Source organism: Schistocerca gregaria, chromosome 4 (assembly GCF_023897955.1).
Source record: "Schistocerca gregaria isolate iqSchGreg1 chromosome 4, iqSchGreg1.2, whole genome shotgun sequence".
Classification (NCBI taxonomy): domain Eukaryota; kingdom Metazoa; phylum Arthropoda; class Insecta; order Orthoptera; family Acrididae; genus Schistocerca; species Schistocerca gregaria.
The window spans coordinates 572,843,862-572,867,547 of record NC_064923.1 but is presented as its reverse complement, the minus strand read 5'-3'; the positions used below and the strand labels follow the sequence as shown (position 1 = coordinate 572,867,547).

At 45.7% G+C, this 23,686-nt stretch overlaps 1 protein-coding gene and 1 pseudogene across 3 annotated transcripts in view; both read left to right on the top strand.

Annotated features, from left to right (window-relative positions):
• LOC126267162 (uncharacterized) overlaps positions 1 to 23,686 on the top strand; it is a 554,248-nt gene that overhangs the window by 147,525 nt on the left and 383,037 nt on the right. The window lies entirely within an intron of this gene.
• Positions 2,788 to 2,905, top strand: LOC126268313 (5S ribosomal RNA; annotated as a pseudogene).

The window sequence follows — 23,686 nt, the reverse complement described above, 5'->3', positions numbered from 1 at the left end:
GTTTACAGGAAGTACCACCACCTGAAGAAGTCGCAACAGTTTGTGCCGATGAAATGTTGTGGGGCTTGCACACTGTTACCCGGCGACAAATCTGATAAGTATATTTGCAACAGGTCTGTAGGGAAAGCCTGAAAAGTCGAGATCGGATTTGTTTGTCGCCAACGGGTTTAGTACATTTCCACACGAAGACGGGTTGCCAAAAGAGTCGTTGGGCCACTGAGTGAATGAGATGCAATGAGCCTTCAATACTTGGCGTAAGTGATGGGATAACCGACGGATTTTAACAAGCGATTGGCTAGTCGGTGGTTCTTTAGTTCGGTGGGTTTCTGTAGTCAACTGAAACACGGAATGACTAGCCTCTGCGGCCATGAATGTTTTCACTCATTCTCCGGGTTTGATTGGTTTTGCTTGATGTGACAGTTACGGCATTTATATGAATGTTTTCAATCAGTCTCCCGGTTTGAGTAATTTCATTTACCTACTTTCCCAGTCTTTTCGGTCATTCATGAACCATGTCTAAGGTTGCCAACTTTTCTTAGAGACAAATAATGTATTTTATTTTAAAGAGAAGTGAATAAAATATATTACTTAAATAAGAATTTTTCTAACTTCTGTTATTAAACATGTTTTTCGGTTGATTTAAATGGTTAATAACTACATTATAAATTTATGTTGAAATAAATGACCAAATTAAATTTTATCGTGTCTTCCCGCTGGTCTGCACCCTTGACCGATAATTCTGATGTAGGAGGAGTGGCGGGGGGTGCCCCGTCACTTTTCGCCACCGAAGGACAGGGAATCGTAATTTTGAAAAGAAAGCCTCAAGTACTTAGTGGATGTTCAAAAGTTTTCAAATGTGTGCGAAATCTTATGGGACTTAACTGCTAAGGTCATTAGTCCCTAAGCTTACACACTACTTAACCTACATTATCCTAAGGACAAACACACAAAGCCATGCCCGAGGGAGGACTCGAACCTCCGCCGGGACCAGCCGCACAGTCCACGACTGCAGTGCCCTCGACCACTCGGCTAATCCCGCGCGGCGCTTAGTGGATGTCCCTTAACCGTTTCTTGTCAACGATCGGTTCACTTGGACCAGAGAATCAGTACATTCCATGCACCCACAGCCCACACCATTATAGAGTCATCACCAGCTTACACACAGCCTTATTGACAAAGTTGGGTGTCGTGGACTCTGCGCCACAATCGAGTCCTACCATCAGCTCTTACCAGCTGAAATCGGGACTGACCAGACCACGGTTTCCCAGTCATCTACAGCGCAACCGATGTGATCACGAGCTCAGTAGAGGCAGAGGCACTCGCGTCGGTCGTCTGCTGCCATAGCCCATTAACGCCAAATTTCGCAGCACTATTCAACTGATACATTCGTCATACGTCCCAAATTCATTTCTGTGGTTATTTCACAAAATGTTGCTTGTCTGCCAGTACAGACAACTGTACGCAAACTCCGCTGCACTCGGTCGTTAACTGAATGCCGTGGGTCACTGCGTTCTCCGTGGTAAAAAGGTAATGCCTGAAATGTATTCTCGGCACACTGTTGGCACTGTGGATCTAGGAATATGGAATTCCCTAACGATTTTCGAAACGGAGTGTCCAATGAGTCTAGCTCCAAATGACATTCTTCATTCAAAGTCTGTTAGTTCCCGTGAATCACTTGGATACAAATGACAGATCCGCCAATGCACAGCGCTTCTATCCCTTAGAGACGCTATATGTGCATATGTGCATATCCCTATCCTACGTTTTTTGTCGCCTCAGCGAATTCTCTTTTGAAGATGCTATCAATTCCGTTCAACTGCTCTACCAGGTCCTGTGGCGTGCTTGACAACAAATACAAATTACATTTTTTATACTGTTGTTGGCTGTGGTGTACACTGAAGAGCCAAAAAAACTGGTACACCTGCCAAATATCGTGTATGGTCCCCGCGAGCACACAGAAGAGCCGCAACACGAGGTGGGATGGATTCGACTGAAGTTTGATGCAGGGCTGGAGGAAAATGACACCATCAATCCTACAGGGCTGTCCCTAAATCCTTAAAAATACGAGGGAGTGGAGATATCTTCTGGACAGCACGTTGCAAGGCATTCCAGATATGGTCAATAATGTTCATGTCTGGGTGAATTTGGTGGCCAGCGGAAGTATTTAAATGCAGGAGAGTGTTCCTGGAGCCACTTTGTAGCAATTCTGAACGTGTGGGGTGTCGCATTGTCCTGCTGGAATTGCTAAAGTCCGTCAGAACGCGCAATGGACATGAATGCATGCAGGTGATCAGACAGGATGCTTACGTACGTGTCACTTGTCGGAGTGGTATCTAGCCTTATCAGGGATCCCGTATCACTCCAGCTACACACGCCCCACACCATTACAGAGCATCTACCAGCTTGAAGAGTCCCCTACTGACATGCAAGGTCCATGGATTCATGAGGTTGCTCCATACCCGCTCACGTCCATCCTCTCGATACAGTCTGAAACGAGACTCGTCTGACCTGGCAACATGTTTCTAGTCATCAACAGTCCAACGTCGATGTTGAGGGGTTCAGGCGAGGCGTCGTGCAGTCGTCAAGGGTACAAGAATGGGCCTACCGAAAGCCCATATCGAAGATGTTTCGTTTAATGATTCGCACGCTGACACTTGTTGATGGCCCAGCATTGAAATCTGCAACAGTTTGCGGAAGAGTTGCACTTATGTCACGTTGAACGATTCTCTTCAATCACCGTTGGTCCCGTTCTTGCAGGATCTCTTTTCCGGCTGCAGCCATGTCGGAGCCAATGGACTTGCCGCAGTGGTAACACCGGTTCCTGTCAGATCACCGAAGTTAAGCGCTGTCGGGCTGGGCTAGTACTTGGATGGGTGACCATCCGGTGTGCTGAGCGCTGTTGGCAATCGGAGTGCACTCAGCCCTTGTGAAGCAAACTGAGGAGCTAATTGATCGAGAAATAGCGGCTCCGGTCTCGTAAACTGACATACGGCCGGAGAGCGGTGTGCTGACCGCATGCCCCTCCATATCCACATCCAGTGACGCCTGTAGGTTGAGGATGACACGGCGGCCGGTCGGTACCGTTGGGCCTTCGTGGCCGTTCGGGCGGAGAGCGATGTCGGAGATTTGAAGTTTTACCGGATTCCTGATATTCACGGCACGCTCGTGAAATGGTCGTACGGGAAAATTCCCACTTCTTCGCTACCTCGGACGTGCTGTGTTCCATCGCTCGTGCATCAACTGTAACAACACGTTCAAACTCACTTATATCGTGATAACCTGTCATTCTAGCAGCAGCAACTTATCTGTGCAAGACACTTTTTGTCTTATATAGGCGTTGCCGAGGGCAGCGCCGTATTTTGCTTGTTAACATATCGCTGTATTTGAATACGCACGTCTATACCAGTTTATTTGGCGCTTCACTGCACAGTGGGGTGAGTTCAGCCATCTAAGGGTGTCCTTCCTCCGCCCTGTACGTCTCCTTCCTTGCGGATGTGAGAATTGTGTCGTGTGTGTAATCGTAGAGTGTAGGTGAGTATAACGGATGCTTGTAGAGCGTAGTGTTATGTTTCGTAACTTTTCTTATATTTAATCTTGTAAACTGAAACTGAACTGGACCGAACAGGGCAGCTGCTCTTTATAAATTGTAGATCTGTGTTGTAATCCCGAACAATGCAAGTGGGATAGCTATGGAAACTCTGCCTAATAAATGAATCGCCAAAACTGAAATTAAATAACTATATTTTAATGAACTCCAACCAAATCAATTAGAAAGCCAAAACCGTAAACTAAATAAGCTGTCCTACGAAACTGTATTGTGAGGTGGTGAACAGTGCTACAATCCAGGACGTCACAATACGTGACTTGAGATTCAAACACACAAGCTAACAGAATAAAAATTCTATATAAAATTACCAATCGAATTTTGAAAAAATAAATAGTTCAACATTTGTACAAAAATCATCTGATAATTTACGTACACCACTCGATTGAATAAAATTCCAGTCCCTGAATAATACGTTCGTAAATGTAACATGGCAGTCTGAATATGAAATCGACTCTGAAATAAACTTTACTTAAACTGACTATAATTTCTGAAAAGCAAAGCTAACTCTAAATGGTCTTATCGTACTGACGTTAATGTAATTCCCCCCTACGAATTTTTGTGGCTTATCTGTGGCAACGGAAACAAAATATGCAGCGCAGTACCAAGCAAGCTAAATAAAAGAAAATCCTAGTGGATGTGCGATGCTAGACTGTGCAACTACTGTAACGAGACCATGTCTCAATTTTAGCCACTGTGTTCTGCAAAAAATATGGAATTCTTTCATGAGGAGATGGTGGTGAAATCTGAATTGCTAAATGATTGAAAACAAAAACTGTATTGCAAAAGTTGAAACTCATTGTCTGACTGTCACAATCATCATTACAAAAATGATCTTTTATAAGAAATTTTTCTCTGGCATGAAATTATAAAAATGGTAAAGCAGTGGTAAATACATAGCCTCTCAAAGCAAGCCATGTGAACTGCTCTCGTCTGAACAATGAACAAACTAATCGAAACCAATAAAGAAAAAATTCCACGAAAACTTACCGGTTTTCAAACACACCACAATTACGCGTAAGCGAGCAATGCAGCAAACTTCACCTAAAAAAAACCTTAGCTTGTCCAACTGATCTTTACAAAATCATAATTCACAATTCATCCTTCTCTGTTTCTTTATCTCTCAGTGCTCTGCAAACCATATCCATCCGCTCAGTAGCCTATCCAACACCCACCGTGAGCTTCTCTTAGAACGCTTACTGCAACGACACCACTACTGACGAGTGACCACAGAGCCTGTACTCAGAACCTCTGTGGCGTAACATATCGACTATCGCTCACTTCTCTTTCCTTGAAAACCAAAAAGAAACAAGAAACATTACATCATCCCCCACCTTTCACCCATTCGAATTTTTCAGGGTGTTACTTACAAATAGGAAGCACCAGACAAAAAATTCTAACGTAAGAAATCATAAAAAGGGGACAAAAGGAGAACTTACATTGAAATCTCGAGCAAAAGTATGAGTAGAATGACTTCGACAAACAAGGAAAGCTATTAATTACATTTCCTATGCATAATACAGTGGTAATGGTATTTAACTTTTGATTGCGTAAGTTACCTGTACGCAGGCTAAAATCTAACCAAAAAATACACTCCTGGAAATGGAAAAAAGAACACATTGACACCGGTGTGTCAGACCCACCATACTTGCTCCGGACACTGCGAGAGGGCTGTACAAGCAATGATCACACGCACGGCACAGCGGACACACCAGGAACCGCGGTGTTGGCCGTCGAATGGCGCTAGCTGCGCAGCATTTGTGCACCGCCGCCGTCAGTGTCAGTCAGTTTGTCGTGGCATACGGAGCTCCATCGCAGTCTTCAACACTGGTAGCATGCCGCGACAGCGTGGACGTGAACCGTATATGCAGTTGACGGACTTTGAGCGAGGGCGTATAGTGGGCATGCGGGAGGCCGGGTGGACGTACCGCCAAATAGCTCAACACGTGGGGCGTGAGGTCTCCACAGTATATCGATGTTGTCGCCAGTGGTCGGCGGAAGGTGCACGTGCCCGTCGACCTGGGACCGGACCGCAGCGACGCACGGATGCACGCCAAGACCGTAGGATCCTACGCAGTGCCGTAGGGGACCGCACCGCCACTTCCCAGCAAATTAGGGACACTGTTGCTTCTGGGGTATCGGCGAGGACCATTCGCAACCGTCTCCATGAAGCTGGGCTACGGTTCCGCACACCATTAGGCCGTCTTCCGCTCACGCCCCGACATCGTGCAGCCCGCCTCCAGTGGTGTCGCGACAGGCGTGAATAGAGGAACGAATGGAGACGTGTCGTCTTCAGCGATGAGAGTCGCTTCTGCCTTGGTGCCAATGATGGTCGTATGCGTGTTTGGCGCCGTGCAGGTGTGCGCCACAATCAGGACTGCATACGACCGAGGCACACAGGGCCAACACCCGGCATCATGGTGTGGGGAGCGATCTCCTACACTGGCCGTACACCTCTGGTGATCGTCGAGGGGACACTGAATAGTGCACGGTACATCCAAACCGTCATCGAACCCATCGTTCTACCATTCCTAGACCGGCAAGGGAACTTGCTGTTCCAACAGGACAATGCACGTCCGCATGTATCCCGTGCCACCCAACGTGCTCTAGAAGGTGTAAGTCAACTACCCTGGCCAGCAAGATCTCCGGATCTGTCCCCCATTGAGCATGTTTGGGACTGGATGAAGCGTCGTCTCACGCGGTCTGCACGTCCACCACGAAGGCTGGTCCAACTGAGGCGCCAGGTGTTCTTTTTTCAATTGCCCGGAGTGTATTTAAGTAGCAAAGACAAAGAATAATTTTGAAACCGATTAAACAAAGGAAATGAGTGACCCTAACCTCTTCGGAGGGAAAGTAAAAATGCATCAAACTATAGCCATACACACTCACACCACAACACACCAATATCCAAAGCTGACTTTCAAGAATGAAAACAGTTGAAAATGTTGATACGATACACATGTGGGAACCAGAGGGCAGGCTCAGGAAGGCTATTATGCGATATTTCCTCTGCAGATAACCATCTTCAAGTGGAGCTTTAGGTCCTCAACCGATGAACGGATCACCATAAATAGCGCAACTTGGCCTCAGTTCATGACACACTGCGAAAGCTTTGGAATTGAATCCAGAACATCGGCGCAAATACCGCTAATGGCGAACTTACAGCAACACCTCTCCCCTACTTTCCTGCCAAATACTGGCAGAGAAAATTTCATCCATCAGCAGAGTTCGAACCAGCTTATTTCCGAGTCAAGTGCCACCGCACAGACCTGCATTAGCGACCTCGACTGTGGATGTGGAGTTACAACGTTATCAACAGAATTTTTTAAATACTTTTCGACGCAATGTTTATACAGATCAGTAGAGTGCAAGACCATGCAGTAACTAGGAGTACAATACCACGGAGTCTGAGTGTTGTGAGGTCGCACGCTGCTACTATATCCGTCAGTTATGAGACCCTTGGCTGGCTGGCGTGGTTTCTGCAGCAGGCAGGCGCTGGGAGGCGCTGCGGCCTCGTCCACCTGTGACAATGGCCGCCTCCGCGCCGAGGACACGACGCCCACTACGCCGCAGCAGCTGGCTCTGACACACTTCACTCCCAACCTCATTCTCCTGGCTCCCTCAGCGGACAATCTGCACTTCAGCAGTGTATACCGTATCTGTGTGCAGCCCTCTACAGCTGTTCACTCTCCAATCACTTCTTATCCTCTGCGACAACAGTTTTGGTCCGTTCTGTGCCACTTGTCAGAAATACACTGAGGTGACAAAAATAATGGGACACCTCCTACCACTGTGTCGGACCGCCTTTTGGCCGGCATAATGCAGTAAATTGACGTGGATTGGACTCAACAAGACGTTGGAAACCTCCCACAGAAATATTGAGCCATGCTCCCTCTATAACCGTCCATAATTGCGAAAGTGTTGCCGATGCAGGATTTTATGCACGGACTGACCTTTCGATTATGCCCCATAGATGTTCGATGGTCTTCATGTCGGGCGATCTGTGTGCCCAAATCGTTCGCTCGAACTGTCCAGAACGTCCTCCAAACCAATCGCGAACGATTGTGGCACAGCGACATCGTTGTTTGGGAACATGAAGTCCATGAATGCAGATGGTCTCCAAGCAGCCGAACAAAAACAATTTCTAGTCAGTGATCGGTTCAGTTGGACCCGAGGACCCACTCCATTGCAAGTACACACAGCTCACATCATTGTGGCGCCAACGCCAGCTTTCACAGTACCTTGTAGACAGGTTGGTTCCACGGCTGTGTGGGGTCCGCGCCACACTCGAACCCTACCATCACCTCTTACCAAATGAAATCGGGACTCATCTGATCAGGCCACAGTTTCCTGTAGTTTAGGGTCCAAACGATATGGTCAAGAGCTTACGAGAGGCGCTGCCTGTGATGTCGTGCTGTTAGCAAAGGAATTTACGTCGGTCGTCTGCTACCATAGCCCATTAACGTCACATTTCGCCGCACTGTTCTAACGGAACCGTCCGTCGTACGTGCCACATTGATTTGGCTTCAAATGGCTCTGAGAACTATGGGACTTAACATCTGTGGTCATCAGTCCCCTAGCTAACCTAAGGACATCACACACATCCATGCCCGAGGCAGGCCACATTGATTTCATCAGTTATTTCACGCAGTTAATTCCATAAATTATCTGGGAGTAGGCATTATGAATGATTTAAAATGGAATGACCATATAAAGTTAATCGTCGGTAAAGCAGATGCCAGACTGAGATTCATTGGAAGAATGCTAAGGAAATGCAGTCCGAGAACAAAGGAAGTAGGTTACAGTACACTTGTTCGCCCACTGCTTCAATACTGCTCACCAGTGTGTGTTCCGTACCAGATAGGGTTGATAGAAGAGATAGAGAAGATTCAACAGTGAGCAGCGCGCTTCGTGACAGGATTATTTAGTAACCACGAAAGCGTTACGGAGATGACAGATAAACTCCAGGGGAATACTCTGCAAGAGAGACGTTCAGTAGCTCTGTACGGGCTTTTGTGGAAGTTTCGAGAACATACCTTCACCGAGGAATCAAGCAGTATATTGCTCCCTCTTACGTATGTCTCGCGAAGAGACCATGAGGATAAAATCAGAGAGATTAGAGCCCACACAGAGGAATACCGACAATCTTTCTTTCCACGAACGATAAGAGACTGGAATAGAAGGGAGAACCGATAGAGGTATTCGTGGTACCCTCCGCCATAGAGCGTCAGGTGACTTGCGGAGTATGGATGTGGATGTAGATGTAGTGTTGGTTGTCGGTGAGACCTAAGCCTGAAGACTGGTATTCTCGGAACACTCTTAACATTGTTGATCTCAGAAAATTGATTTCCGAAGTGCACTGACCCATACGTCTTGCTCGAACTATTATTCCACGCAGAAGTCTTTTAATTCTCGTCTTGCGGCCATAATCACATTGGAAACCTTTTCACACTGATCACCTCAGCACAAACGACAGCTTCGTCAATGCACTACCCTTGTGTATGCGATACTACCGCCATCTATATATGTGCATATCGCCATCTCAAGGCTTTTACCTCAGTGTAGTATGTTACTGGATATGGTAGAAATTGTTACTGCTCGTTCAAACCTCTTCCTTGTACTCAATTTATCGGCGATCTTCTTTCACAATACAGCTCGTTTGATTTCACTTGGGTGTCCAAAATACAACATGCCAAATGATTTACATCAGCTGCCTGGCATCATACTCTGAAGAGCCAAATCATTATCACCATCTCCTTAATAGCCTCTTGCTCCAACGTTGGAGCGCAAGATAGCAGTGGTTCTTCGTTGTATGAATTCGATAACTCGTTGGTAGACTTCTGGACGTTTGCCAATTTTATGTGACGTAGCAAGTGAAAATTGCTGGATTTGGACGGGTGACTCCTGTAACTGAAATATCAGGTACGTTCTGGTACATTTGATGCTGATTACATAGGATGAGGCCCGAGAACTCTTCGGCAGGATGAAAAAGATTTGCTTCCGTAAAATAGTAAATTAGTATCATTATCTTTACAGATCCGAAGATGGTTCTGAATGAAGCGAAACCGGTCATATGAATAAAAAAATTGCAATCAAGACGGATTTTAAGTAACAGGAACGCAAATGACTTAGTACCCTCTGCCATGTAGCGTACGGCGCCTTGCGGAGTATGAATGTAGATGTAGAAACTTTTTAGAAGAAATTAGTTTCCTGTATTGGCTGTCTTTGAGATCCAGCTTATCTTTTTTGTGTTTGTAGCTGTTTTCAAGAAACAGCATACATATCAGGAAAAGTAAATAAAATGTTGTTGTTACATCCCCCTCGTCCGATAAGGACGGCGAGAGGGCTGTCAACTATACGAATATTCCGCGCCTCAGACTAACGGTTTTCAAGTACATAAATCTGTAGAATATAAGAATAAGTGGTGAAACCTTTACATGTCTTAAGAAATTAAAAAGATGACACTTATTGGCGATATTTTGCGTTTCTAAATAAAAAATTGCGCAGAAACGTGTAAGTTGTTGAAATGAGCAGTGAACGTACTCCAAAATTGGACCTGCGTCGGGAGAGAATATAGTGAGGTGAAAGAATGTTAGAGGGTATCTAGGGAAGCAAGGTGTGAGTGTAAACGAAGGGGCAGCTGGGTTGAAATTTGGAGGAAAGGTTAGGTGGCAGGGTGTGTGGTACGAGACAGAAAGTGTGTAGCGGACTGACGTGTGAGCCGAGCCATAGTAGGAAGAGAAACGCTGGAGAATGGGGAGGGGAGGAATCCTGAGGTAGGTAAGATAGGGAGGCAAGTGTTAAAGCTGCCGGGAAGAATATATATCAAGGAGGATTTCATCCTCCAGGACAGGGAGTGGATTGGAATTGGAAAAATATGCACATGTAGGAGTTGTTGGATATGTTGACATAGATTCGGCAGTACATAAGCATTGAAAATTGAAGAGTAAACAGGGGTTGCTGGAGTAAAGTTTGTGTACTGTGTAGAATATATGTAGCTATTGAATGTGAGAGAGCGAATTTAATGAGACGGTAAGGGATCGACGTGGGGAAAGGTAAATGGATGCTGAAGGCTAGGCGAGTAAAAGGGGCTGACGCAGCAGATATCCAGGCAGCACTGACATGCAAGAGGATAGATCGGATCATGGTTTTGTGGGATGGAGAATAATGGAAGTGTGCAGCCCCCACGTTCAACAGATTAGTAGTTCTAGTTGTTTTAGTGTATTGTGGGATGGTTAGTAGTTGAGATTTCCATGTCAGCTTCCGTTGGAACGTTAGCCCTAGTTACTATAGTGGCTCACTTAGTTGGATAGTACGAACGTGAATTATTAGGGAAAGGTTGTGGATGTGGTAGCTACGGATAGCTGGACCTGTAATTATTTCCTGTGTTCTTGAAGGACTTGTCTTGAAGAGCCACTGGTGCCAGAAGATGGACTGATTGCGGTAGAGGAGGAGGTTAGAGTACAGGGTTAGGAAAGTGATGTCATCAAGATACTGGAGGAGGGGTTATTGTTTATAAAGTGGCTGTTTCTCAGGAACACACACACACACACTCTCCACGTCTTTACTGTCAAACGTCCCTTTGTATTTAGCCGACACAATCGCTGAAGTAAGTAATAAGTATGACGCATACTCCATACTGATTTCGCGGAAAACGTCTCTCAGTATCGTAGCCTTTCTCTCAGATGTCGTCCGCGCGTACGGCCACTCGCGATAGCCTCTCGACCCTCATTCCTGGGTTGACCAGGCTCGCGTTCGGCACTTCAGTTGCCAATTTGCAAGCTGAGTGGACGCAACTCGCGCGTAGTTCGGACGACAGTGCCGGCCGCACGCTGTATCGAGGATGGCGATGGATCTCCACTCTTCTCCGGGCGCACCGGAGAACATACAGCTGTCGCCCAGTGTAGGTGAGACGCAGTCTCCAACATCCCGCATGAGGTTACTGCTTATCTGCACAATCAGCGCAATATGAGCGCGCTTTATAATACTCGATGTCTGATGCCGGGAACCCCGACGACGAGATATGATGGCTTGTATTCTAGCGAGCTTGTCATGATGCGAACCAGAAACACGAAGGCCCCGTCGATCAGTAATCGCACACGCTGGAAGATCGAGGTTTTTGGCCATTCTTGTATCTGGCTCAAACGTAGTTCAGACGATGACATCTGGAACGGCTTGTCCTCGGCCTCTAGTAGCTGCCCTAAGTCACCCTGCTTGTTGGCGAGCACGAAGACCATCGACGCCCTCCTCTTGATACTATCTTACGAACATTTTATGCGCTACGTCTCAGATGGCAGTTGGTTCTGAAGTACGTGCGATCGAGCGACGGCATTCCCACAAGTCGACAACGGGAACCCTCGATTCCACAAAAAAAAAAGGCCTCGTTCGAAAATAACTCCTTGCGGTTATTCGTTTCCTGTTCTTTGTAGCCGGCTCCTGTGGCCGAGCGGTTCTAGGCCCTTCAGTCTGGTACCGCGCGACCGCTACGGTCGCAGGTTCGAATCCTGCCTCGGGCATGCATGTGTGTGACGTCGTTAGGTTAGTTAGGTTTAAGTAGTTCTAAGTTCTAGGGGACTGATGATCTCACCATAGTGCTCAGAGCCATTTGAACCATTTTGTTCTTTGTACAGATATTGACAAAATGTCACTCCTCATTGCTGGAAGTAATGAGGGTGTGGAGGTCGCGTTTTGACACGTCTGAATAGGAAGAAAGACTTACACCGCTGAGATTTCAATCAATGTGCGGCGAAAAGTAGTTGTAATCGTGACTATAGAATGACCAAACTTCCCAAATATAAGGCATCAGTTCTTTAACATTGGTACATTTGAAATAAATATTACATTTTAACGAAAGCATAATGATTACACGTGGCACACAGGAACAGCGAAAGTTATAAATGTTGTGAATAAAACCCTGTCGACTGTGTATCTTTCTCTTTATTAGGTTTTGTTTCCTGTACATACACTGGCGTCCAGAATGAAAGCAACAAACAGGAACGTAAACAACTGGAACTTGCATAAGGGTAGACAAAAGTGTCCTTTGTTTTTTTTTCTAGCTTAACTAATTTAGCCAGTCATTCCGACAAGTAGTTCAAGTGATTACGTAGGCTTTCCCGGCGTGAAAAGTCTTGAAAGTCTCTTCGGGTTTGCTGCCGGATCCTAAAATCAACTTGACTCGATATTTCGGCGATCTAACTGTTCGCCATCTTAAGGAAAATGCTGATTCTGCTGATGAGCGCCGCCCACCACGGTTGCTTCCCTCCAAGACAGGGAGGTGGCGCCTCCCTTAGTGGAACAGTGCTGGCAACGATATATCACACTCAGGGCCGCACCGAAGAGCGTTCAATTTTGATGCGAGATAGTACAGGATTCCACGTCTTGCTAAGATAAAACCCATTGTCTCTGTTGATCAAATTATCAGCCAACCTAATTTCAACCGCCTCTTTACAGACACTGTTCCAAAAACCGGAAATGTTGGCAACTACCACAGTTTCATCAAATTTCATACAGAAGCAGCAATTTCCTGAAGATGGCGAACAGTTGGATCTCCGAAATATCGAGTCAAGTTGATTTTAGGATCCGGCAGCAAACCCGAAGAGACTTTCAAGTAGTTTAAGTGCTCAATATGGGGTGTGACCACCTCTAACAGCAGTACAGTCTTAACAACGATGGTGCATGCTGTAAATGATGTCATCAGTCTCGTGTTGTGAAGTGCATTCTTCGTGCAGAGCTGCTCGGGCTGCTCGCAAGTCGTAGAGAGTGGTTGGTGAATGCTGACGCGATGCAAAACGTGTCCCTAGTGCATCCCAGACTTGCTCTATGGGATTCAAACCAGGAGAGCGAGCAGGTCACGCCATGCGTGCAAATTCTTCCGTTTCCAAGAAAACATCAACCACCTGTGCTCTATGAGGTGGGGCATTATCGTCCATCTAATCGAAGTCTGGGCCCACAGCAACTCGCAACAGCTCCACGTGAGGTCCCAATATCGCGTCACAATACCTGATTACAGTTAAAACTTGCCGATTCAACCGTACTGGTTTATGAAGAGGCGTTGGAGTGGTCAGCATAATCCCTGCTCTCACCATTAGGGACTCTCCTCAACAACTGCCTCTTTCCACAATGTCTGGGACCCGAAATGGTGTTCCACGTTCTCTCCAGATGCGAATCTGTCGAGAATTACTCTCCAGACCAAATCTGTGAAAAGAACATTGGCCCACGGTTCGATTGTCCAGGTGGCATGTTGACGGTTCCACTGTAGACGTTCCTTTCTGTGAAGACGCGTCAGTGGTACACATACAGCAGGTCTCCAGCAATAAAAGACACTCTGCAGAAGGTTTCTGTACATCGTTTGCCTCTATACAACGATTCCAGGGGATGCTGCGAGATCAGATGCCAGTTGCTGTGCAGTACCGTCGTCCCCTTACAGCCAAATAACGGTCTTCTCTTTCTGATGGACACTTGGTTGGCCCTGCTCTGATCTTCTGGATACCCTATGAACAGAAAAACAACAGAATTATGCACGTTAAGCCATCGTGCCACTTGAGTTTGCGACTGTTCGGCTTCCATTCTTCCTATGTCCCTCCACCGCAGAGAATCTGGCAGGCGTCTCGACTGTGCCATACAGCCCCGTCTGTGAGTTCCACCGTCATGGTTTTCACTATTCGTTCGAGACTTGTCGTCATGACCTCGTGAGGCATATTGCGAGAATTTGCTGCACTGGTGCTCCGTGGTGAAAGTACTGCGTTTTTTTTTAAATTTATTTTTATTGCACATCATCGTCAACAAACAACAGTATGAAAACATTGGAAGTAAACGTGTTAATAATTGATTGCGCTATGTTTGTCTCATAACAAGAGTTATGAGCACTCGATGTAACTTTTCTTGCAGTTTCAGCCAGTATTACAAAAGACACTTTGTCTTGAAAATTTTCTGCAGGGAGTCCACAATCATGTAAAGGAGCAGTGGCACTTGATTAGCGTGTGTTAACTAATACTCCTAAAACAAAATAAAAAAACGAAAGTCGAAACTTAATAATTTTGTTTTGTAGCGCCTTTATTGAGGACTACTACGGTCTAGTACAGAAGAGTTACATTTTCCCTCAACATCTGATATGTATTTCGCAAATAAGTTTTGAAGTACTCAATTTCTTTTTCATTTATTAGTCTTGTTGCTTAACTACAAGTATTCACACGATGAGCTTGCCATCTCGACGTGTCCATATACACCACTGGCCATTAAAATTGCTACACCACGAAGATGACGTGCTACAGACGCGAAATTCAACCGACAGGAAGAAGATGCTGTGATATGCTAATGATTAGCTTTTCAGAGCATTCACACAAGGTTGGCGCTGGTGGCGACACTTACAACGTGCTGACATGAGGAAAGTTTTCAACCGATTTCTCATACACAAACAGCTGTTGACCGGCGTTGTCTGGTGAAACGTTGTTGTGATTCCCCGTGTAAGAAGGAGACATGCGTATCATCACCTTTCCGACATTGATAAAGATCGGATTGCAGTCTATCGCGATTGCGGTTTATCGTATCGCGACATTGTTGCTGGCGTTGGTCGATACCCAATGACTCTTAGCAGAATATGGAATCGGTGGGTTCAGGAGGGTAATACGGAACGCCGTGCTGGACCCCAACGGCCTCGTATCACTAGCAGTGGAGATGACAGGCATCTTATCCGCATGGCTGTAACGGATCGTGCAGCCACGTCTCGATCCCTGAGTCAACAGATGGGAACGTTTACAAGACAAAAACCATCTGCACGAACAGTTAGACGACGTTTGCAGCAGCATGGACTATCAGCTCGGAGATCATGGCTGTGGTTAGCCTTGGCGCTGCATCACAGACAGGAGCGCCTGCGATGGTGTACTCAAGGACGAACCTGGGTGCACGAATGGTAAAACGTCATTTTTTCGGATGAATCAAGGTTCTGTTTACAGCATCATGATAACCGCATCCGTGTTTGGCGACATCGCGGTGAACGCACATTGGAAGCGTGTATTCGTCATCGCCATACTGACGTATCACCCGGCGTGATGGTATGGCGTGCCATTGGTTACACGTCTCGGTCACCTCTTGTTCTCACTGACGGCACTTTGAACAGTGGGCGTTATATTTCAGATGTGTTACGACCCGTGGCTCTACCCTTCAAGCGATCCCTGCGAAACCCTACATTTCAGCAGGTTAATACATGACCGCATGTTGCTGCTCCTGTACGGGCCTTTCTGGATACAGAAAATGTTCGACTGCTGCCTTTGCCAGCACATTCTCCAGATCTCTCACCAATTGAAAACGCCTGGTCAATGGTGGCCGAGCAACTGGCTCGTCACAATACGCCCGGCAGTCACTACTCTTGATGAACTGTGGTATCGTGTTGAAGCTGCATGGGCAGCTGTACTTGTACACGACATCGAAGCTCTGTTTGACTCAATGCCCAGGCGTATCAAGGCCGTTATTACGGCCAGAGGTGGTTGTTCTGGGTACTGATTTCTCAGGATCTATGCACCCCCAATTTCGTGTAAATGTAATCACATGTCAGTTCTAGTATATATATTTGTCTAATGAATACCCGTTTATCATCTCCATTTCTTCTTGGTGTAGCAATTTTAATGGCCAGTAGTGTATAATGATTATCAATCGTAGCGCTGCTGGTTCCCATGACTCTCTCTGTAAATTTTATGACGCAGAGCTAGATTGTATGAAATGGTAAGAGAACTAAGTGCCGCTCTAGAATAGGTATGCAAAATGCTGATCAGTGCAAATTAGAAGGTATCAGTGTTTTTATACTTGTATTGCTTTTTAATGTAGTAATTCCTGGTTAGACTTCACTTTCCACAATGTTTCGCGGTCCATGAATAATTGTATAAAATCCAATCCGTTCTTCCACGAAATCATAGCAAAACGAAATAAAGCTGCACGATCACGCTCAGTAGATTAACATACGGATCGCAGTTAACTAGAGATATAGCCACATGCTGGCGACTCCTCCTATTGCTTGAGAATTATGAGCAATCAGGGATCCGTCGCTGCGTTATGTGATTTGCCCACACACGTGCCAGCTACGAACATATCGAGCGACATGACGGTGATTTGCAGAGATCTCTCGCTTGTATGTTGCGCTCTTAATTGTCTGCGCAAATGAAACTCGCGTTCGAACGGACCCAAGATTTTGGAAGATAAGATCAAAGACTGATACGCTGAGACTGAGCGCTGCTGGAACGGTAACGTGACACTTGACTGGCGAGGCGCGAGTGCAAGTGATACGCGAGCAACTTCGAACTCGTCGCAAGAGCCTATAGCGCAACTTCCATTTGACAATTTGTTGAAATGCAGGAGGAAACAGTATCAAATATTACCACCGCATAATGTGCTATTGTATTTAAGCAAATTTGCCGTAAGAGTTCCTACACTATGGCGATTAATAAGTAAAACTTTTATGGCTGCCTGCTATCTGGTGCACTTTCTTTTCATTTGTGACGTCATGTGACCTGGGTCATTGACTCTGAGATGAGGTCATAGACCTTTCTATGGCACCATAAGCCACGTCTCTTTATGGATGATGTCATCATTGTTACTCTGGTATCCCGCTCCGACAATTTGGACGGCCCGCCAGAAAGCAAGGAGTAGACGGCAGCCGCTAGGCGGCGCCCTGTAACTTGCGAGCGCTGCTCTCGCCTCCCCAGCGGGAGCCCTGTAGAGGAGGCAGTCCTGTAGAGGAGGCTCAGAAGTCAGTTCTGTTCCGACTGCGCTCTTGCTACGTATCCACCCCAACAACTCGCTCCGCCCTCCCCCTACTGCAGAGGACATCAACCGTTTCGTCAACATTGTGCTCCAAAACATTCACCCCTTTCAGTGCTCCCACACCCTTTCCCAAATCGCCCTCGCTGCCCGCTCCATCTTCCATCTTACCACATATGCCACCTACTCCCACAACAAGTCCCACTTCACCTTCACCCCCCAACCCCTCCCATGGCGCGACGACACTACAGTATCCTGTTTTACAATATGTGCTCCCTTCCCACCCACAAACTCCTCTTCCTCCACACCCTCCATCAGCACCGTGTGGATGCCATCATCCTAAATGAAACCTTCCTTCAATCCTGTATCTCCATCTCCACAGCTCCTTACACCCTTCACCACACCGATAACCCGTACCCTCTGGCGCGTGGCGGAGTTGCTATAGGCCACCTCAAGCACCTCTCTATTCAGCCCCAACCTCTTCTTAACAATCCTGCCAAACATCTCACCCTTAGCCTCTTCTTCTCCACCCTTACCGTCACCTGTGCCACCATTTATGTCTGCCCTCGCACCCCATCCCGTACGATTTCCTGGCCCACATTGACCGCACCTTCTCCACTACGTGACTGCCGCTGACCTCAATATCCACAGTCGTGCTCCTGCCGACCTCCAGCAGTGGCATCGGTTTATCACCACCCCCCAGGAATACCTGGTTGCCCTCCCCCAGCACACCTAACCCGAATTCAACACCACTCCCCATGTGATCCTCGCCTCTCCCAACCTCCTTGGGCGCATCACCGCAGATGTCCTTGACTTCATTGGTAGTGACCATGCTCCTGTTCTCCTCACTATCTCTAATGGTCGCTATCCCTGCCCCGCTCCTCACCCTGACATCCCTCCTAAGCTTGTCCATGATTACTCCCTTGCCAACTGGGATGCCTACCGGGACGACATTCACACTCAGGTCTAAGGCCATGATCTTACCCTCCAATCTCCTGATGACATCTCCCGCACTGCTGCCTTCCTGCACGAGACCTTGTCTGACGCCGCCGCTACTCATATCCCCACCAAAGCCATCCACGCTCATCACCCAGCCCTGCTCCCACAGGCCGTCCTCCTTCATGAATCCCACCGCCTCTACCGCTCTTTTCTCCGCACTCGTGACCGGGACACACTCACCCGCCACTGGCATTTACGACAGATCTGCAACCTGCTTACTGCGAAGAAACGCCGCGCATGGCGACAGACACGTACATACCTCAACACCACGCTCTCCATAAACTCTTCCAAGTATTGGTCTGCTTTCCACCGCCTTACTGGGAACCGCCCCACCCCCCAGTACCCTCTCCTCCTTGATGACCGCCCATTTCCTGACAACCTCAGTAAGGCCAACGACTTTGGCTCTCACCTATCTGATGTTTTTTCTATCCGAGATGATCCCCAATTTGATTATTCCCTCTTCCCTGACATCATCGACCGTAAAAATATCTCCGTTCCTCCCTTGCTCCTAGCTTCCAATACTTGGGCCACACACTACCATCTGAACTTCACACTCCCATCACTACACAGGATATCAGCCTCACACTCCGCACTATACACAACACTGCTCTTAGCCACGACCGCATTACCTACCGCCACCTCAAACACTGCCCTCCCTCCTTCCTTGTAGTCCTTGCCACCCTCTACAACGTCATCCTTGCCACCAGCTTCTACCCCGACCTGTTGAAAACCTCCCGTATTCTCATGTTCCCCAAACCCAACAAGCCTCCATCTGGCGCATCCATCACCACCTCCACCAAAACCACCTCCTCCCCAACACCCAGTGTGGCTTTCGACCTTCCTTCTCTGCAGATGACCCCCTTATAAGTCCTCTCCCTCCGTCGGTCCCCCGCCCCCTTTCGTTTTTCCTCTCCCCCCCTTTTTCCACTCATCTGTCCAGCTCCCCCCTCCCCCCCCCCCACATCTGACTTTGGCTGTAGTGTGTTATTTTCCTGCCGACTTTTAGTGCAGTGTTTCCAGTGATTGTTAAGTGTGGTGCGTTCGTCTGTTCTGAAGTGTTGCAAACGGACAGCATACTGTCGCTGGGTGTGATTTTTATGTCTCTTGCGAACAGAAAGCAGACTGTCGCTGTGTTTTTTAATTGTCTGTCTACTATTTTACCTATCTGCTTCCTGTGTATTTCATTAGCATCTCCCACCCTTTGTTTTATGTTTTAACTTTCCACAATTTAAGTCACCGATTTATCGCCTGCTTTTATTGTTTCTTATGCTCATGTTTTAAAAATTCTGAAGAGCAGCGTACTAAGCTGCTGCCAGCCCGCCCCCCTCGCGGGGGGGAGGGAATTGAAATTCAATAAAGGAAAAAAAATTGCATCATACTTCGTGCTCATCGTTGTTCGGTTTCTAATCTTACTATGTCTAGGCACTCGATTTGGTTCACCCTTCGGACTTGCCGTTTTGTCGTCTCCGTCCATAGCTGTTGTCTTCGTAGTTGCTATAGTTTTTTTCTGCGGTTTTGGCGACTCACCATCGACGCACTCGGCCGGTAGTCTGGATCGGGTCAAATTCCGGTTACAAGGGTTGCATCACAAGCTACGCCCCTTTGTCGACGGCATCTTTAGGGGGATGGGAAATGTAAAATAGAAAGAAATTTGAAAATTACTAAGAAATTTAAATGCTTAAGATGGTGATGAGATGCGCACACACACACACACAAAACATGTTTTTGTCAAATATTGTATTATTCCAGCAGTAAATTTCATCCCATTGCGTAGTTTTCTCTCTCTTTTCTTACATAACGTTTATGTCAAATTCTTTACTCTCTTACCAGAAATTTATCTCACATCTGACTCATCAGCAAATTTTAGAATATCATCTATTGTATACGGTAGGTTGTTACAATGTGAGTAAATATTTGAAATATTTGACGAGCTAACCAAGCCTTGAGACATGTATATTCCTCAATAAAATCGAAATGACACTGAATTTTATTTTGTGAGCAAAATGTATACAATATGAATAATGTATCGTTAGTGTATTAATGAACCAGTTTGTTATGTTGAAACCAAATCACTTCATCTAATAAACACATTTACACTCTTGGTAACGTGACGTCACAAGCCTTAATACACTGCACCAGGTAGTTCGATTAGGTAGCCATACCAACTCTCAAATACAAAAAATTTTTTAAATTAATATTTTAATTGACTGTGAATTCAGAAGTAGAAGAAATAAAACTGTTGGTTATTAGAAATTTATAATGAGTTATTAGATGAGTCGCAAATGAGCATTTAGACCTGTATCGTATATTAGAGTAATTTGTAAAAATCTACGTGCCAGCTTTTAATCAGGTTAGAAACAAGGTGGTAACATTCAGATGATGCAAAGTACAAATTAGCCGCCTAATAAACGAAATAAATCAGAATATAATACGGAGTGTAACTGGGATCGCGGCAATAAATTGCAGCGGCAAGCCCCGTCGTGGAAATAGTACCAAAATACGTCGCTAGATCGCGGGACGAGCGACAGATCGAGAGCTACGCCCTCCGCCCACGGGGCGACTCAAAACATGTTGCCGAAGCGAGTTATTAACTGGTCGATTGAATAAGGCATCGTAATCGGCGTGACTGCGTAGTGACTCACCAGTGAGTCGCCTGCAACGCGTTGCCAAGCAGTTGCCAGCTACTCGGCGTCCGCGTTGTCAAGCGATCTGAGCCGCGTCGTGTCCTCGAACACAGCTAGCTATGTCAGGTTTAATTTGAAAATTAACAAGCAGGTTATGAATACTAGTTTCGTGGAAAATAATTCCATTCTATTCAACTGCAAGCTTCCAGGCTACCGCAGGAGGGATTTGACGGAGAAATTGGGGTGTGAAGTGAATAAAATTTCATATATCATGTGGACAGTGTACTATAGATCTATTATTCAAAATAAAATTTCCAGTACGTCATTGGGAGCAAATGTGCAAAAAAATGTAAATCACACCGGGAGTATTTTCTTATGTTTTGCCTCTTCCGTACCGTAAAACTACATTGTAAAGTGGAAACGAACGGTGAAAAAGGCGGGAATTGACAAAATGCCACAATCTCGAACATGAAAAGAAAGTGATGTTCACATACAAGTCATTGAAAGAGTACAAACCACCATCACCACATTTCTATTTATAAATCTCAAGACATTTGGGTTTCCAGAATTAATGTAACGCTGTGTTATGCCGGTAGATGTCAACTGTGGTGCAAAAATGGCTCTGAGCACTATGGGACTTAACATCTGAGGTCATCAGTCCCATAGAACTTAGAACTACTTAAACCTAATAAACCTAAGGACACCACACACATCCATGCCCGAGGCAGGATTCAAACCTATCACCGTAGCAGTCGCGCGGTTCCGGACTAAAGCGCCTAGAACCGCATGGCCACCACGGCCGGCTGTCAACTGTGCCAAATCACTGTAACACTCTCATGCCGTTCTACAAAACGTTATTGAGTTTCTAATGTGTCTGTTGCAGCTCCATTGGTGCTTTCTTTGGATGTACAGAGGAATCCAGAATTTTCTTCGTTTTCTCATTCGTGTGTAATAAAAATAGAGAACCACTTCATCAATAAACTTAAACTGTGGCCGACACCTTGAGTCTAACTAAAGACGCTCGGATGCGATAAACAATGTTCCCACTCTCTCATCCTCGTTCGCACACGGCAACTGAAATTTATCATTTCACAGTTGCGTCGTGTGCGGAACTGCGTTGCCACGTAATCGGCAACCAGTCGCCAATTTCGATAGCTTGCCCAATGCTTCCCTTTTCAATCGCTCCGTGTACGAACAGTCCTTCACTGAACCGTCATTGCAATATTTTATTTATTTGTAAGTTAAAGTTTCTACATTTGATCTGATACTTGAAAGATATTGTAGTCAATGTTTCACAGTTATTATTATTATTATTATTAATATCTGTAGCATGAAAATATAACTGTTGCTCCCAAACTATAACGATAGCGAGAATATAATTATTACAGCGCTAAAGACACGTCGTGGCCATAGTACTAACAAACAGCAAGACGACCAAATGTTCGAACCGAACTTGGCATTTCTACAGCTGTGACGTCAAGAGCTGAAACCTTTCGAGTCATGCTGAAACAAAGCACTAATTTTAAGGGAGTATATCAGGATAGAAATTTTTTTGAGCTTAGTTTTTTATTGGATGAGAACGTTAACTGGAGAGCGTTTTTAAAATTCATTCGTATAAAGTGCGTCATAAATGTTAAAATATGTTAAAACCGCTATTTACTGAATGGGTTTCTGGCGCATCCGAGCGCTCGACTGCAACCGATGTAACACCATAACAGTTACCGACGTAATAGCGGTCCTATTAGTTTCGGACAGTATCACAGAGGGAATTAGTATCAACTAAAATACTATCTCAACAAGATTTCTCTTCGTAACACGATTCGTTTATAGATTCGATTCGTTTATGACAAACACGTGCTTGTCTCGCGTCTGCTGAACCTGTCATTCCACATGTTTCTTGAAAACGATAAACAAACGTATTTATACGAGTAGAAAAGGTTCTAAAAATAATCCTAATCTTGCAAAAAACTCTTCGATTAGAAAGGGAAGCCAATTAATCCAAACAATTTCATTAAAATGAAGGTGTTTCGACATCTGCGAAAGAAAGGCCGACTGTACGGTGCTGGGACTACCGATTATAAGTTTGTTCAATTTTGTCGTTAAAAAAGCACAAGTTGAAACTTTAAACGCTTGTTTTTTTTCAAAAGCCGGCCGTTTTTTTTTTCAAAAGCCGGCTTTGGTGGCCGAGCGGTTGTAGGCGCTTCAGTCTGGAACAGCGTGACCGCTACGGTCGCAGGTTCGAATCCTGCCTTGGGCATGGATGTGTGTGATGTCCTTAGGTTAGTTAGGTTTAAGTAGTTCTAAGTTCTAGAGGCCTGATGACCTCAGATGTTAAATTCCATAGCGCTCAGAGCTATTTGAACCTTTTTTTTTTTTTTCGAAGTAACATTTTTCTAGTTGGCGGGATCTATAACTCATTAAATATACATGCAGTTACATTATACCGTTTTGCAACTTATGAGTAGGCATTTTTTCTACTGTAGTACATAGAATTTATGCGATATATTTTAATTTCTATTTTTGGTGCACGTTCTTTGTTGAAAAAACTGACTTATTTCAGAATGCCAATATTTTGTTAAAAGCCATTTTTCTAATATCCCTGCGTAATGCGTTAGATAGTATCAGCTTCAAAGCAGTTTATGAAATTTTGTTCTGAGCTGAAAATTGTGACGTTCAGAGCTCCCAACAACCGCCCTCGCACTTCGACGTT